Source organism: Scyliorhinus canicula, unplaced genomic scaffold, assembly GCF_902713615.1.
Source record: "Scyliorhinus canicula unplaced genomic scaffold, sScyCan1.1, whole genome shotgun sequence".
Taxonomy (NCBI): domain Eukaryota; kingdom Metazoa; phylum Chordata; class Chondrichthyes; order Carcharhiniformes; family Scyliorhinidae; genus Scyliorhinus; species Scyliorhinus canicula.
In genome coordinates, this window is record NW_024055497.1 from 1,493,666 (window position 1) to 1,512,238 (window position 18,573).

General features: G+C 42.4%; 1 pseudogene; it reads right to left on the reverse strand.

Annotated features, from left to right (window-relative positions):
• The window catches only part of LOC119960290, a 132,529-nt pseudogene that overhangs the window by 62,961 nt on the left and 50,995 nt on the right, over window positions 1–18,573 (reverse strand).

Genomic DNA, 18,573 nt, shown 5'->3' on the forward strand with positions numbered 1-18,573 from the left:
TGGGGATCAAAGCTCTAAAGGGCCCAAATGAATCGGGGGAAAGCGGAACGGGCTGGATGGGCAGAATGGTCTACTCCTGCTCTATTTTTAATGTCACTGTATTACATCAAATCCATTCCTTCTCATGCCGAATGAGACCCTGTCTTCATTTATATTAAAGTAAACCATGTCGCTGTCTATACTACACTGTTCTGCTTGTGTTACACGCAATCAATACTACTCTAGACCGTGCATATGATTATATTACATTAAGTTCCGCCTCTTTTATGTTCCACGGGAATTTGTCTCTTTACATCACACCAGGACCTTTCCCCGTTGATATTTTACCGGACCATGTTCCTGTTGCCTGTCTCGATATTATAAATGATTGTATATATTTGCTTGTTTGTACTAGGACAATCATTGTTGATTTGGAGGTTATATTAATTCTTCTTCATACCTATAAGTAGTTCTATGAAATTTGCTCTGTATTTGTTCTGCTATCTGTGGGTAATATTGAGTTTGAAATTTTACCAACTTCCAAGGAATGAACTGGGCTTGAGGGACATGTCTACATATGAACAGCGATGCACAGGACTTTCCAAAAGCTAATGGAATTCTCTGTTTTGTTCAAAATGATGAATTTACTCTTGTGCTACACTCTATCCATAGGAAAGTTGTTTTCATGGTGAGGATTATTTTCCTGCCTAGTTTTATATTCACCAATCATCTGATACACAGGCAGTGTCAGACAGATCAGTGCTCTCACAGAATAACCAGATTGGCACCCACAGGATAAATGTCCACCCAACCATAGAACTCTCATCTGGTTAAGAAGAGCAAGTGAATTCTCTGCAAAAAGGGATTGACCGTTCGTGTAGGTGTGCATATAAAATATTGTTCTTGAGTTTTGCAACTGTAATCGATCAAGACGTAATGTTATCTTCAGAATTAATTGTTTCACTTTGCGGTGTCTTCATGTGCCTCGGCCCTAATCTCTGGTATGCATTCCGTACTCCTCTTTACCTCAATTCCCTTATTAAAATCACCCCATATAACCTGCCTCGTCGACCAAGTTTTTAATCATCTGACCTAATAACTCTTTACACATATATTAATCCAGACCCTGCAGCAGGAATGGCTGCAATAGACCCTACCTCAGTTTATAATATTCCAGACCCTGAATCAATAATCACTGCTCTATATCCTATATCATTTAAGGGTAATCAACCATTGTATCAGTAATTTCTGCACTAGAACCTGTCTCGGTTTCTGTTAGTCTGGACCCTGCATCAGTAATCACTGCACTAGATCCAATCTCTGTAGCACTGTTGCTTCATAGCGCTAGAGTCCCAGTCTGTGCGGAGTCTGCACGTTTTCCCCGTGTCTGCGTGGGTTTCCATCAGGTGCTCCGGTTTCCTCCCACAAGTCCCGAAAGATGTGCTGTTAGGTAACCTGGACATTCTGAATTCTCCCTCTGTGCACCCAAACAGACGCCGGAATGTGGCGACTAGGAGCTTTTCAGTGACTTCATTGCAGTGCTAGTATCAGCGACTTTGTGACAAAACAGATTATTAGATTAGTTTAGGTTAATCTCCACCCTTATTGAGTGACAATCGGTTTAGACCTTGTCACAGAGTCATGGAGAGTTAGAGGTTTACAATACAGAAAGATGGCCATTACCCACCATATCTGCGGTGGCAATCAGGTACCTATCTATTCTAAGATAGTCCATAGATCGTCTTCCTACCATAAAACCATAAGATACATGAGCAGAATTCGATCATTCAGCCAATCGAGTGTGCTCCGCATTCAATCATGGCTGTTATGTTTCTAATAGCCTATCTCTTGCCTTCACGCCATAACCTCTGATCCCCTTATTAATCAAGAAACGATCTATCTCTGTCAGCCTGTTTGGATATAGGGAAAGATCCTTCGGCACTGCCACGTCAAATCCTCACCACGCTGTGCAGCTCAGGTTCGATACAGAGTAAAGTTTTTCTCTCCAGTTCTCAATAAATACTACAAGGTAATTGAATGCTCGAACCACATTTTAGAGTAAATCCTCCGCTATGTACTCCAATTCATTGAATTCGATCCATTTAGTTGGAAGCCGATGAGGTGAGATTGGGCTGCGAGAATATATTAGACGCATGTTGACTTCATGGTGTCGATTAAAGACAATGACCTATCGTGGAGAGGCATGAGACAGAACCAGTTAGGAGAAAGACACAGCGATCAGATACAGAAAATCTCTACGAACACATTTCGCATGTCATTATATTTCGAGATTGGAGGGAATCTTTGCTAATTCTGAACATGGATATCATCATGGCATTTTTCTCATATAACTGATGAAGAGACAAATATCCAAAAACAATCACTACCGGAATCCGTTGATCTATTTACAACTTCATCTCTATTTCTGTGCTGTGTCGGTGGGGAAATATTTGTTGTGCTTTTGTCAGTCCACAATCTAATCTGGGACTTCTATTTCTGTGTTTATTTACATAAACACCTCACTGATCACAATGAAATGTTCATGTCAGCAAAACGAGATAAACACATTCACGCATTGATTAGTTTCAACTCAAAATAGCGGGTTATTTTAAGAATATTGACAGTTGGTTAAAATGAATAAAAACTTCCATTAGAACAGATGTTACTTAATTGAAAAAAAACGTTTAAATTAACTGTTCATTCTGAAAGTTCTGATACCTCAATTAATAAAGCATCTTTAACCAGCTACATTTCCACTGAATGCTAATTTGATTGAAATATTAACCGATTTAAAGTAGATAAATTAAAACATTAGGCAGAGGAGTAACCGATAGTCACAATAATGTCAGTTATATCAAAATATTACAACTTGCATTTTAAAATGTTAACATTTGGAAAGAGCTTGCTTTTGTAAAACACTTTACGCGACCTCAGGTCATCCCAAAGCCCTTAAAACTCACTGATATATTTTTGCTGAATTTAGTCAGTGCTCTACTATTGGAAACAGAGCAGGGAATTTGCGCAGAGCAAGCTCCCACAAACTGAGATATGATAAGTAGCATGGTGGTTAGCATCAATGCTTCACAGCTCCAGGGTCCCAGGTTCGATTCCCGGCTGGGTCACTGTCTGTGCGGAGTCTGCACGTCCTCCCCGTGTGTGCGTGGGTTTCCTCCGGGTGCTCCGGTTTCCTCCCACAGTCCAAAGATGTGAGGGTTAGGTGGATTGGCCAGGCTAAATTGCCCTTAGTGTCCTAAAAAAAAATAATAATGTTAATGGGGGTTGTTGGGTTACTGGTATAGGGTGGATACGTGGGCTTGAGTAGGGTGATCATTGCTCGGCACAACATTGAGGGCCGAAGGGCCTGTTCTGTGCTGTACTGTTCTAATTCTAATAAGTGACCAGCTAATCTGTGATTTATGTTCAAGAACGGACATTGTTGGAGGATACTGGGAAAAGCAGCTCTGCTCTTTATCATTATGTCAATGTGGTAATCCACCTGAAATGTGAATCTGTTCCTCTCTCTGCTGATGCTCACAGACGTGCTGATCTTCCATTTTTTTTGTTTTTGTTTCAGATTTCTGGAATCTGCAGCACTTTGCACAGTTTTCAAAAATTCATTCTCGGCATATGAACTTCACCGGTAAAGTCAGCATTAACTGTCCATCCTGAGAAGCCGGATGTGAACCACCTTTTTGATAAGGTGCACTTCGGGCGGTTTAATTCACATTTGACTTTCTGTAGCATCTTTTCTTCGACTGACTTGCTTGCTCGGCAATATCAGAAGTAGATAAGCGTCAACCATATCACTGCTGACCTAGTCCATATAGGCCAGACAGGTAACGAGGGAAGATTTCTTCTCCAAAAGGATGTTGGTTAACCTGCTGGGCTTTGGGAAATTTCGATAACTTCATCAGTATTATGAATGACATGACGATTTTTATTTCTGAGTTATTAATTAATTTAATTGCATGTCCCCCAGCTGCCATAAAACCATAAGATGGAGGAGCAGAAGTTGGCCATTCGACCCTTGGAATCTGATCTGCCATTCAATGAGATAGTGGCTGACCCGGCCTCTTAAACTCTCTGCGGCAATGAATTCCATAGAATCACTCCCATCTAGGAAAATAAATTCCTCCTCATTCTCGTCTGAAATGAGCGGCACCTCACTCTGAGATTGTGCCCTATGGTCCGAGACTCTCCTACAAGCAGAAACAACCTCGAGCATCCACACTGTCAAGCTCCTTGAAAATACTACATATCTCAGTAAGCTCGCCTCTCATTCTTCTAAACTCCAATGCTTGTCGGCCTTACCTACTTAACCTCTCCTCATGTCAGCCTCTGTGGTGCAATTTGTCAACGTGTTTGGCTGTAAACCGAAAGGTCTGTGGTTCAAGACCATCTAGGGGCGGATTCTTCCCTATTTGATGACAAGCACAGTAATGATGGGCTGAAGGACCTCTTTCTGTGCTGTGAAATTCCAGCTACATATGAAAATCCATCCAGACCAGAGATTAGCCCAATGAACTTTCTCTGGACTGCCTCCAAAATATCTATCCTTAGGTAAGGAGTCCAAAATTGCTCACATCATTGCAATATGCCCTGGTGGAATTTGAACACCAGACTCTGGAGTAATAGTTCAGGCCAGTCCAGTAATAATATTGCGAGGCAGCCCTAAGACTGAAATATCATCAGATCTAAAAGATGGAGCAACTGAAACATAAAATACTCCTGCATTGGATGACAGGTCTGGATCATGGGCTCGGGTATCTGTTGTGGAGGTGATATTGATTCGACTGAAACAAGACCGTTAACCCATCATAGTTTGCATTTTGACATTACATTCTGAAATATTGCTCAGTGTATCTACAGTTCTAACTCTGGGTCCAGCGTGACATGGGTCAATTTAATTTTCAGAGGCTGGTCTTTTATTAGTCTTGTGTCTTACTCTGACACGTTGGTCATGGTGAATGGGAATTCCACTGGCTCCATATAAAATGTCAGTAATTCCAGAAATAGGGTCTGAAAGCAAGCAGGTTATGGGCAGTCGTGGTAACAAGGTTCAAAATTATGAAAGGTTTTGTTTGATTAATTAGGAAGAAACTTCATTAACTGGCAGGAGGGTCAGAAATCAAAAGACAGTAATTAATGAAATATTAATTCTCTCCCTCTGATTATAAACCTATGATTATTTTCCTGCCTCGATTTATATTAACCAATCATCTGATGCACTGGCAGAGTTAGACAGAACCGTGTTCTCATATGATCGCTAGGATGTTAATGGTGGCACCCCCCCCCCCCCCCCCCCAAAGGAGAAATGGCCACCCAATCATAAAACACTACTCTGGTTAAGAAGAGCAACTAAAATCGGTGCAAAGGCGTATTGGCCATTCGCGCAGGTGTGCAAATGAAACATCTTTCTGAATTTTTGCCACACACTCCAGTCGATCAAGACGTATTGTTATCTTCAGAATTATTTGGTTCACTTTGCTATGACTTCATACGTCTCGGTACTAAGCTCTGGTATTCATTCCCTACTCCACTTTACCTCAACCCCTTATTAAAATCATCCCGTTACCGGCCTTGTCCACCACGTTTTAATCATCTGGCCAAATAACTCTTTACACATATATTAATCAGACCTTGACCAGGAATGGCTGTAGTAGACCCTGCCTCAATTTATAATATTCTAGATACTGTCTGAACAATCACTGCTTTCGATCCTATCTCATTTAAGTTCATGAAACTTTGTATCAGTAATCGCTGCACTAGAACCTGTCTCGGTTTATGTTAATCTGGACCCTGTATCAGTAATCACTGCACGGGATCCAATCTCAATTTAGGTTAATCTACATCCTGCATTAGTGATCATTGCTTTAGACTCTGCTCTAGAGTCATGGAGACAGCGTTTTACAGTATAGAAAGATACCCTTCCACCCACCATCTCTGCGAAGGCAATCAAGCCCCTATCTATTCTAAGATCGTCCATAGATGGTCTTCCTACCATAAAATCATAAAACATAGGAGCAGAACCCGGCCTTTCAGTCCACTGAGTCTGCTCCGCATTCAATCATGACTGTTATGTTTCTAATCCCCATTCTCCTGCCTTCTCCCCATTATCCCTGGTCCCCTTATTAATCAATAACCTGTCTGTCTCTATGTTAAAGACACTCAGTGATTTGGCCTCCACAGCCTTCTGTGGGAATGAGTTCCACAGATTCAAGACCCACTGGCTGAATAAAATTATCCTCTTCTCAGTTTTGAAGGATCATCCCTTAAATCTGAGGCTGTGCCCTCGGGTTCTAGTTTCACCTACTAGGCCTCTCGCTATTCTGTAAGTTTCAATGTGACCCCATCCCCACCCCCCCCCCTTCGCCCCGCGCCCCTCTCCCCTCACAGCAGCTCATCCTTCTAATCTCTATCAAGTACAGACCCAGAGTCCTCAACCGCTCCTCGTATGACAAATCCGTCATTCCGAGGATTAGTCTTTTGAATCTCCTCTGGAGCTTCTCCAAGGCCAGCACATCGTTTCTTAGATAAGGTAACCAAAACTGCTCACAATATTCCAAATGGTGTCTGACCAGAGCCTTATAGAACCTCAACAGTTATATCCCTGCTCTTGTAATCTAGCCCTCGCAACATGAATGCAAACATTGCATTTGTCTTCCCAGCTGCCAACTGAGCCTGCATGTTGAGAGAATCGTCAACTAGAATTCCTAAGTACATTTGAGCTTCTGATTTCCTCAGCCCTACCCCAATTAAAAAATACTCTATGTTTCCTCCGAAATGCAGAATCTCACACTTTTCTCCATTATATTCCAAATGCCACTTCTTTGCACACTCTCTTAGCCTGACCAGGTCTTTCTGCAGCCTCTCTGCTTCCTCAGCACAATCTGTCCCTCTACGTATCTGAGCATCATCTGAAAACGTAGCATTAGTGCCCTCAGTTCAAAAGTAATAATAAAAACCTTTATCAGCTTTTACATTACATCAGCCTTTAAAGGCTTCCGTATCCTCTGGCATCCCCTTAATCTTCGCCACATTGTTTGCTTATTCCTTTGTTTTTATGCTGTCCTTGACTTCCCTTGTGAACCATGGTTGCTCTGGCCTCCCCTAAGCATGGTTCCTCCTCTTTGCGATTAATTATTGTAGTACCGAATAATTCCCAAAACGTCCTGCTACTGCTGTTCCAATGTCTTCCCTGCTGGGCTCCCTTTCCAATCAACTCTGGCCAGCTCCTCCCTTTATCTTTCTTGGTACCTTTATTCAATTGTAATACCGTTACATTTCATTACAGCTTCTACCTCCCAAACAGCAGGGTGAATTCTATCATATTGTGGTCATTGCCCGTGAGGGTTCCTTCATCTTAAGTTCCCTACTCAAGTGTGCCTCATTACTGGGCAGCACAGTGGCCTAGTGGTTAGCACAACGGCCTCACGGCGCTGAAGTCCCAGGTTCGATCCCGGCTCTGGGTCACTGTCCATGTGGAGTTTGCACATTCTCCCCGTGTCTGCGTGGGTTTCACCCCCACAACCCACAAATGTGCAGAGTAGGTGGATTGGCCACGCTAAATTGCCCCTTAATTGGAAAAAATAATTGGGTAATCTAAATTTTTTTTAAAAAAGTGTACCTCATTACATATCACCAAATGCAGAATTGCTTGTTCACGACTGGGCTCTATCACAAGCTGCTCCAAAAATACTTCTCCTCGATATTCCACAAATTCTGTTTCTTGGGACGTGCTACGAACCTGACTTTCCCCGTCCTCCTGCTTATTGAAGTCCCCCATGATCATTATAATATTGCCTCTCTCTCCTGATTTATTTTCTGCCCCACTATCTGACTACGGCTCGGGGGCTGTACGTAACTCCCATCAGGGTCTTTTTTCCTTTGCGATTCGTCAACTCTGCCCACAGAGATTCTATGCCTTCTGACCCTAAATTGCTTCTTGCTATCGAGTTAATTTCATTCCTTACTCACAATGCAACCCCGGCCCCTTTTCCCATCTGCCTGTCTTTTCAGTAGGACATCTATCCTTTGATATTTAGATCCCAGACCTGATCCCCTAGCAGCCACGTCTCTGTGATGTCCGTAACATCGTACCCACCAATTTCAATGTGTGCAATGAGTTCATTTACCTTGTTCCGTATACATAGAACATAGAACAGTACAGCACAGAACAGCCCCTTCGGCCCTCGATGTTGTGCCGAACAATGATCACCCTACTCAAACCCACGTATCCACCCTATACCCGTAACCCAACCCCCCCCCCCCCCCAACCTTACTTTTTAGGACACTACGGGCAATTTAGCATGGCCAATCCACCTAACCCGCACATCTTTGGACTGTGGGAGGAAACCAGAGCACCAGGAAGAAACCCACGCACACACGGGGAGGACGTGCAGACTCCACACAGACAGTGACCCAGCCGGGAATCGAACCTGGAACCCTGGAGCTGTGAAGCATTTATGCTAACCACCATGCTACATACTGTGCACATTTAGGTACAACACCCCCAGTTCTGCGTTGACCACCCCTTCTCTACGTTGTCCTTTTTTCTGCTGTGCCTGAAGTTGTATACCTGCCCCTTTCCATATTCCCTACTCTAGTATGTGTTCTGGAAACTTTATAACCTCCCCTGAGCCCTCGGCCGTTTTTACTCGGTTAATGTCCTGATCATTAACCTGCACTCTCATATTGTCTTTTAACTTTGGTTTTCTAATTTTTCATACAACCGACCCGCGCCCCCCCCCCAATATTTAGTTTTAATGCATCACTTCTGAACATTGAATTTTATCTGCCACGTTTCTGCCTGTGTACATGAAAAAGCCAGTGACCTGTTGCTGCCAGGCTGGACGCATCCTTGTTACAACACCAGGGGTGGCGGGACTGTCATATGAGGAGAGATTGACTACGTCAGGATTGTTCTCGCTGGAGTTCAGAAGAATGAGTGGGGATCTGATGGAGACTTATAAAATTCTAACAGGACTCGACAGGGTAGATGCAGGGAAGATGCTACCACTGATGGTAATTTAGACCCTGCATCAATAATTACAGCACTGGAATCTGTCTCACTTTATATTAATCTCGACGCTCTATCAGCAATTAGTGCACTAAAACCCTGTCGAAATTCATATTACTGAAGACCCCCCCCCCCCATCAGAAATCACTGCAAGCGCCCCTGTCTCAGTTTATATTAATCTAGAACCTGTATCAGGAATTACTGTACTAGATCCTGCATCAGTTTATATATAGTTTAGGCTTTGTTGTATTACATAGAAGTATAGAAGCACAGGCGGGAATAGGCCATTCGGCCCCTTGAACTTGCTCTTCCATTCATTATGATCGTAGCTGATCATCCAACTCAGTAAGCTGTTCTCGCTTGCCCTCCATATCCTTTGATCCCCATAGCCACAATAACTATATATAATTCCTTCCAGTAAACATACAAAGTTTTGACCTCAATTGTTTTGTGTGGTAGAGAATTCCACAGGCTCACCGCTCAAGGTCAATAAATTTCTCATCATCTATATCCTGAGGCTGTGACCACGATTCTGGACTTCCCTCCATTAATCATTGCTGCACACCCTGTCTCCGTTATTATGAATATTTACCCTGTAACAGTAGAACCCTGACCCAGTTATTGTGAATCCCGGTCTTTTCATAGAATCATAGAATACCGATAGTGGAGAAGGAGGCCAGTCGGCCCATCGAGTCTGCACCGGCCCTACAAAACGGCTCCCCACTCAGGACCACTCTTCCATCCTATCCCCATAACCCAACCTAACCTTTTCCCACTCAGGGGAAATCTTTTAGAATGGCCAATCCACCTAACCTGTGCATCTTTGGATTGTGGGAGGAAATTCTTGGTTTCCACTGCACTGCACTGTCTCCACTTTTATTAATCAAGGCCCTGTTTTAGTAATTCCGGTAAAACGCTGGGTCTGCTTATTTAATGCCAGTTTCTGTACCTGTAAATGTTGCGCTACACTCTGTTTTTGTTATTACTGTGCTAGACAATGCCATTATTAATCGTGCAATGGGTTGGATCTCATTTATTACCGCACTCCTCATATCATTGTTTGAAATCAAATAGGTCCTTTCTCAGTTCTCTCTAAATTAGACCCTCTCAGTGTTTATAACTTTCGATAATATATCAGTTGTTAATACATTAGATTATGCTTCTGTGGCCTCTATAATTTACTCTAGTTGAGCTTTTACTTGTAGTTAGACCATGTTTTTATTTATATTTTATTGCACATTGTGTTTCGCACATTCATCCCTGCTTCAGTTATCACTGTACTTAATAGTGTAACAACATTTTATTAACTTGGTCTTGTCCCTGGAATGATTGTACAGGGCCATGTTTCATTTTATCTTTCCCTTAGCATTGTATTTGTGTATGTAATGCTCTCTGCAGTTAACATTTGAATAAGAAGGACCATGTTTCTATACAAACTACAATTCAGCCTTTCTCAGTTATGACTGGACGTGACTGTGTTACTGTTTTAACAAATAGGTGCAGTCACATTCAGAAATGCACTGAGCAACACCTCGCTCTACTGCAGTTGACTCCTCATTAATCATTATTGCATTAGAACTTGTATCTGTTAAAATTACATTATATGCTGATTAATTAATTGATGCATGAGTCCATACTGCTGGACATCCTAGCCGTGACAATTTGCAAGCATTTGTAAAATTGAATCAAGTCACCATTTATTAGAACATAAGAATTAGGAGCAGGAGTAGGCCATCTGGTCCCTCGAGCCTGCTCCGCCATTCAATGAGATCATGGCTGATCTCTTGTGGACTCAGCTCGACTTTCTGGGCCGAACACCATAACCCTTAATCCCTTTATTCTTCAAAAAACTATCAATCTTTATCTTACAAATATTTAATGAAGGAGCTTCAACTGCTTTACCGGGAAAGGAATTGCACAGATTCACCACCCTTTGGGTGAAGACGTTCTTTCTAAACTCAGTCCTAAATCTACTTCCTATTATTTTGAGGCTGTGCACCCGAGTTCTGCTTTCACCTGCCAGTGGAAACAACCTGCCCGCATCTATCCTATCTGTTCCCTTCATTATTTTCTATGTTTCTATAAGGTCCCCCCGCATCCTTCTAAATTCCAACGAGTACAGTCCCAGTCTACTCAACCTCTCGTTGTAACTCTTCAACTCTGGGATTAACCTAGTGAATCTCCTCTGCACGCCCTCCAGCGCCAATACATCCTTTCTCAGGTAAGGAGACCAAAACTGAACACAATGCTCCAGGTGTGGCCTCACTAACACCTTATACAATTGCAGAATAACCTCCCTAGTCTTAAACTCCATCCCTCCAACAATGAAGGACAAAATTTCATTTGCCTTCTTAATCACCTGTTGCACCTGTAAACCAACTTTTTGCGACTCATGCACTAGCACACCCAAGTCTCTCTGCACAGCGGCATGTTTTAATATTTTATCATTTAAATAATAATCCCTTTTGCTAATATTCCTACCAAAATGTATAACCTCACATTTGTCAACATTGTATTCCATCTGCCAGACCCTAGCCCATTCAGTTAACCTGTCCAAATCCCTCTGCAGACTTCCGGTATCCTCTGCACGTTTTGCTTTACCACTCATCTTAGTGTCGTCTACAAACTTGGACACATTGCCCTTGGTCCCCAACTCCGAATCATCTATGTAAATTGTGAACAATTGTGGGCCCAATACTGAACCCTGAGGGACACCACTAGCTACTGATTGCCAACGAGAGAAACACCCATTTATCCCCACTCTTTGCTTTCTATTAATTAACCAGTCCTCTATCCATGCTACTACTTTACCCTTAATGCCATGCATCTTTATCTGATGCAGAGATCTTTTGTGTGGTGCCTTGTCAAAAGCTTTCTGGATGCCAGATATACTACATCCATTGGCTCCCCGTTATCTACCGCGCTGGTAATGCCCTCAAAAAATTCCACTAAATTAGTTAGGAACAACTTGCCCTTTATGAATCCATGCTGCGACTGCCTAATGGGACAATTTCCATCCCGATGCCTCGCTATTTCTTCCTCGATGATAGATTCCAGCATCTTCCCTACGACCGAAGTTAAGATAACTGGCCTATAATTACCCGCTCCCTGCCTACCTCCTTTTTTAAACAGTGGTGTCACGTTTGCTAATTTCCAATCCGCCGGGACCACCCCAGAGTCTCGTGAATTTTGGGAAATTATCGCATGTGCATTTGCAATTTCCCTAGCCATCTATTTTAGCACTCTTGGATGCATTCCACCAGGCCCAGGAGACATGTCTACCTTTAGCTCCATTAACTTGCCATCACTACTTCCTTAGTGATAACAATCATCTCAAGGTCCTCACCTGTCAGAGCCTCATTTCCATCAGTCACTGGCATGTTATTTGTGTCTTCCACTGTGAAGACCGACCCAAAAAAACTGTTCAGTTCCTCAGCCATTTCCTCATCTCCCATTATTAAAACTCCCTTCTCATCTTCTAAAGGTCCAATATTTACCTTAGCCACTCTTTTTTGTTTTATATATTTGTAGAAACTTTTACTGTCTGTTTTCATATTCGGAGCAAGTTTACTCTCATAATCTATTTTACATAATCTCATAATCTATCTTAATTCCTTAGATATCCACGGTCGATTTCCCTCTTCCTGCCGTCCTTCCTTTTATACTATGTGACGTCCACTCTCTGATATTATTTTGTTACTGTTTCATTCACGGCTGAAGTCTTCTGTGTCCCACTTTATATAACAAACGTTCCTACCCCACAGAATAATACAACAGATTTATTTTCATTGACTACCGCACAAACAACATCCTTGGGGTTGTCATTGACCGGAAACTGAACTGGACAAGCCAGACGAATGCTGTGGCTGCCAGAGCAGTTCAAAGGCTAGGAATCCTGCGGCGAGTAACTCACATCCTGATTGCCCTAAGCCTGTCCATCATTTGCAAGACAAAAGTCAGAAGTGTAATGGAATGCTCTCCGCTTTTCTGGAGTGCAGCTTCAACAAACCTTAATATGGTTTACACCATCCAGGAAATATCAGTCGCTTGATTGTTGCCATCCACAAGATTCACTGTTGGAATTAATCAAGGTTTCATATTCAGTACCGACCAGACCAACGGCAACAACCACCAACAAGGACAAGAGCAGCAGATACTTTGGAACACTACCATCTGGAGGTTCCTCTCCAAGTCTCTTACCATCTTGACTTGCAAATATATCACCGTTCCTTCACTATGGTTGGGTGAAAATACTCTCGCTAATATCTAGATAGATAGATAGATAGATAGATAGATAGATAGATAGATAGATAGATAGATAGATAGATAGATAGATAGATAGATAGATAGATAGATAGATAGAAAGAAAGAAAGAAAGAAAGAAAGAAAGAAAGAAAGAAAGAAAGAAAGAAAGAAAGAAAGAAAGAAAGAAAGAAAGAAAGAAAGAAAGAAAGAAAGAAAGAAAGAAAGAAAGAAAGAAAGAAAGAAAGAAAGAAAGAAAGAAAGAAAGAAAGAAGGAATTTTATTTTCAAGATACTAAACGCTTTTTATTCGTTCATTGGATGTGGACGTCGCTGGCTGATCCTGCAGTTCCCACCCATCCCTGAGGGCATTTCAGAGTCAACGACATTGCTGTGGAGTCATATGTAGACCAGACTAGTTAAGGGCGACAGGTGTCCTTCCCTGAAGGACATCAGTGAACCAGATGGGTTTTGATTAGACAGAACAAGGTTTCATGGTCATCGTTAGACTTTTAATTCCAGATCTTTCTTGATTGAAATTTCACCCCTGCCGTGGTGGGAGCCCGGGTCCCCAGAGTTTGACTCTGGGTCTCTGAATTACTAGTCCAGCGAAAATACCACTGCGCCAATGACTTGTGACACTCACTTTGGAAGAATACATTTTGTCGTGTTAATAACTATTAGCTGTGATGGACATTCGCTGCAAAGACAAATACATCTTTATATCTACTGCCGATCTGTTCTCATCTCTGTTACAGACTACACGTAGATTGATTAATCTCTCTGTTCTCTCTCAGATTTATTTCACTGACAAAAGCATAATGAATAACTATTTGGTGTTGTGTGATTGGTCTGGTAATGGATGTGTAATATTTTGCTGTAAGGTTGGAGTGAATCTTGTGCCATTCACTTCATCACCAGACTGAGGAAGAGAAACACAGGAGCCATATTGAACTTCACATTGCACAACACAGTCACAAACTCCATTGTGGTATGTATGATAATTCAGATTTGTGTAAATCTGTGGCAATTACCCACTGTTTCCTTTCATGGTCCGAATTGTCTTTCACACTTTTTGCTGAGTGGATTTCTGTTTTCTTTTGGTGTGGCCACTGATTGTGAGAGACAGAGTTTGAAATTGTGTGTGTATGTGTATGTGTGTGTGTGGGTGTGTGTGTGTATGTGTGTCTATGTGTGTGTCTGTATGTCCATGAGGGCCGGTTAGTCTGGAACACAACATCATTATTCATTGTTTGCAAAAAGGCGTTGCCAGTAATTGCAATTATTTTTCACCACTCTTTTATTGAGATTACCTTCCAGATCCAATGCTGCACTCAGTATTTACTGGTCTTGAGTGATCTAGACAGTAATGTCAAGCTGTCCATTCCATTGAAAAGGCAAATATATCTTTCAAATTACTTACATATCGGTTCACCTCGCTTTCTCTGTCTCAGGCTGCATCTAAATCAGTTGATCTCGCTTTTCTCTCTCACTCTTAACTCACTCACACAGGCACACAGCAGCCGGGTCAGGCACCCAGCGTATAAATCTTTTTTGTTGAAGGCACTTCATGTCTAAAACAATTAAGCACTAAAACTTCATCAGAGGAAAAGTCTGTGCCAGAAAGGCACTAGCTAATTCACTTAACCTCCTTTCTCTCCCCCACCTCTCACTCGCTCCCCCTCTCTCTCTATCCCCCCCCCCCCCCCAACCCCCGCGCCCCCACCCCGTTCTTTCTCTCACACGCTCTCTTTCTGTCTAGCTCTCGCTCTCTCGCTCACAGACATCAGACTGTTAACCTCTGTTAACAGATTGTTGTTTTAATTTCCCTCCTTCTCTCCAGATTATTGGTATTCTGACCAGTGAAGATCATCTGTGCATCTTCCGGTCGGTTACTCTGTTTCTAAACAAATAATCCAACTTTTTAAAAGGGATGGGGATGAATGTAATACTGAGGCCGGCAGCAATCTGTGTGGGTGTTCTTGATGTGAGTTCACCCTCACAGGCAGGAAGACTGTTCACGGTGATAACATGAAACTGACGCCTGCTGTTTCATTCTCAGTTAACACAACTTCCTGTTTCTCTGCTGCCGGTTCCAAACCGCACATCTCACTTCTGAGCAGAAACTAAACCCAGGGACCACAATCTGGTGAGAACATCTTTCAGCGCGGCCTCTATCTGTCCACAGAGTTTGGGCAGAGTCCCACAGTTCACATTGTGGTGACATTTACAAATGAACCTGTTGTGATCTGTTCAAAGCTTCCATTCCAGGTCATAACTGGATGGTCAGTGGATCAGTTATTGAGTTTCCCCGGTTCTCGGAAGCCAGGAAATTATATATTGCTCCCTTTCACTATTTTATCATTCTCCCTCTCCCTGTGTAATTTGTTGTTACTGTTTCTCAGCCTTTATCTCTCAACCCCGCTTTTCTCTTTCTAATTTCTTCGCTCAGGTTCACTCTTTCTCTCTCTGTATCTTTCTCCATCTTTATGTGTGTCTATTTAATAAAACTGCGAAAGAAAATCATGAAGGTTTGAATAGAGTAATTAGAGAGAGACTATTACAACTGGCAGGAGGGTCTGTAACCAGAGGACACAGATTTACTGTATTGAACAAGAGGATTGTTTTTACGCAGCCAGTTGTTATAAACTCGAACACACGTCTGGAAAGCATGATGGAATCAGATTTAATAGTAACTTTGGAAAATAATCGATAAATATTAAGGTATTACGATTTGAAGGATGAGAGGCAATGGGACCAGTTGGATGGCCCATCAATTATCATTTTCCCAGAACTTTTTCTGTATCTACCCCTGTCCTTCATTGAGGCCGAATAAAATGAAATGATTGTACAGCTTTGCCCTTGTGCTAATCCTGTCTTCTGACAAAACCTGGGTTTGGGTAGATAATTACCACGAATATTTAGCAGGGTCGTTGTTGTTTACAATCCACTACTTTGGACAAAATAACAGTGAATAGTATTTGTTTAGAAAAACAACAATTATCATTAACATTTGTGGCACTAATTCTGCCTGCGATGAGGTTTTGGCTTTTAGTCTTTGTGTCCCAATTTGATTATTTAAACATAAGTCGCCATAAGCTTGGGCGGTGCAGTGGTTAGCACTGCTGCCCACGGCGCTGAAGACTCGAGTTCGATCCCGACCCTGGGTCACAGCCCGTGTGCAGTTTGCACATTCTCCCCGTGTCTGCGTGTGATTCACCCCCACAACCCAAATATGTGTTGGATAGGTGGATTGGCCACGCTAAATTGCCCCTTAATTGGAAAAAAATAACTGCATGCTCTAAATTTATAAAAATAAATATTGACCAGAAACTGTCGGAACCGGCTCTTGCATGTCTGTGTAAATGGAGAACTGTTGGTAAGAATGAGAAGAAACAGATGTTTTCGTTTCCCCTGCCAGATGCGCCATTGTAGAGTCTGCCATGATTGTCATCCCATTGGGTATAAAAGATCCCAGCTGGGGTCAATCACACGCACCTCACTCATTGGCGTTTCCAATCCGCTTTTACCCACACACATTCCTGTCACTCAGCATGATAATGAAGCCCAGGCTAAGGCCCAAAGCATCATTGTTTTCTGACAGTTTCACTTCCTATTAAAATCAGCCGTTCATGAGATCCCCTGCTACATCATCGAAGATTATCCCCAGTCTCTGTTACTGATACACTGGAGCCGGTCACTGTGATTATTATTATACCAGACCCCAGTCTGACCCCGGGCCCGGCAGTCTCTGTTATTGATACGCTGGAGCCGGTCTCTGTGGTTATTATTATACCAGACCTCAGTCTGACCCTGGGCCCGGCAGTCTCTGTTATTGATACACTGGAGCCGGTCTCTGTGATAATTATTATACAAGGCCCCAGTCTGACCCCGGGCCCAGCAGTCTCTGTTCTTGATTCACTGGAGCCGGTCTCTGTGATGATTATTTTACTGCGCCGCTGTATGCTCCGTTTATGGAATTAATCGACAATGGACACCAAGGATTTTCATCTGAACTATCACGGTGAAAATTGATCTAGGTTATGTGGTCGAAGCTCCGGACTGGGACTTGCACCCACAACTTTCTGACTCAGGGGGTAAGAGTACTACCATGAGTTGATCCCGACATGATCTGTCCGCAGTTCCCATTAAATTAATACAAAGGTAACTAATATGTACTAGAAATCCAAAATAAACACAGTAGCTGCTGGAAAGACTCAACAGTGAGAAAGCGAATGGAAATCCGTTTGTTTTTCGTAAATTCACATTATTTCCACCCTCACAGGAAGGTTTGGAGAAGGTGAAGGATTTTGGAGGCTGGTTAATAAGCTGGTTCAGTTGCACGAACAGTCCTCCCATGGTCAACAATCCTGAATTTGAACCTAATTCAAACATCTCAACAACTGGAACCTGTATTCCTGTCAGTTCGGAATTTGATCCTGATGCCTGCATTATCTTTGACCTATTCCACTTATTAATGTTCAAATATTTCGTCGATATTGATCACACAAATACATGCATTTTCTAATGTTGTCCTTCAAGATGGAAGTGCTCGTGGGTTTGGAAGACGCTGTCTCAGTAGCCGTGGTGAGATTCTATAGCACAGCTTGTATATGTTACATAATCTGACACTGTTCGTCGGTGGTTGAAGGATTGGATGTTTGTGGAAGTGACAGCAGTGGAAGAGACTGTTTTGTCCTGTGTTCCTCGACTTGACTTGCTCTGGTAGACAACATATTTATTGGGATATTCTATTTCAGTTTCTGGGCAATGGTCATTCCCAGGATATTGATGTTGGGGGATTCCATGAGGGTAATTCCATTCAATGTCAAGTGGCGATGGTTCGATCCTCTCTTGGCCATTGCCTATACTTGTCACTTATCAGTCAAACCTGAATGTAGTCCCGACCTTGTTGCATTCTTCATAGGCTGCTTCAGTATGTGAGGGGTCGCGAATGGTGGATTAATATTGTGTAATCAACAGAGATCATCCACATTTATGCCTTTTTGAGTAAAAGAAGATAATTGATAAAACACCGAAAGATGGTTCGGCCTGGACCACTATGCTGAGGAATGCAGAAGGTTATTTTAAAGTAATAATTGAGACAGAGCCCCATGTTATTCAAACAGGAACATGTTTAGGTTTAGTATCAGTGGAAGCTGGGTCTCGGGAAGTAACAATTAGGCATGGACTATTTTCATATTTGCTGAGGTATTATTCAGTGCTATTGTAACTTCCTGAATGCTGAGCGTAATATAAGAAGGGCTTTGGTTCAACATGTTAACAGCTGGGATTTAGCCGAGTACAGTAATAACTGGGCTCTGCAGTCATAAA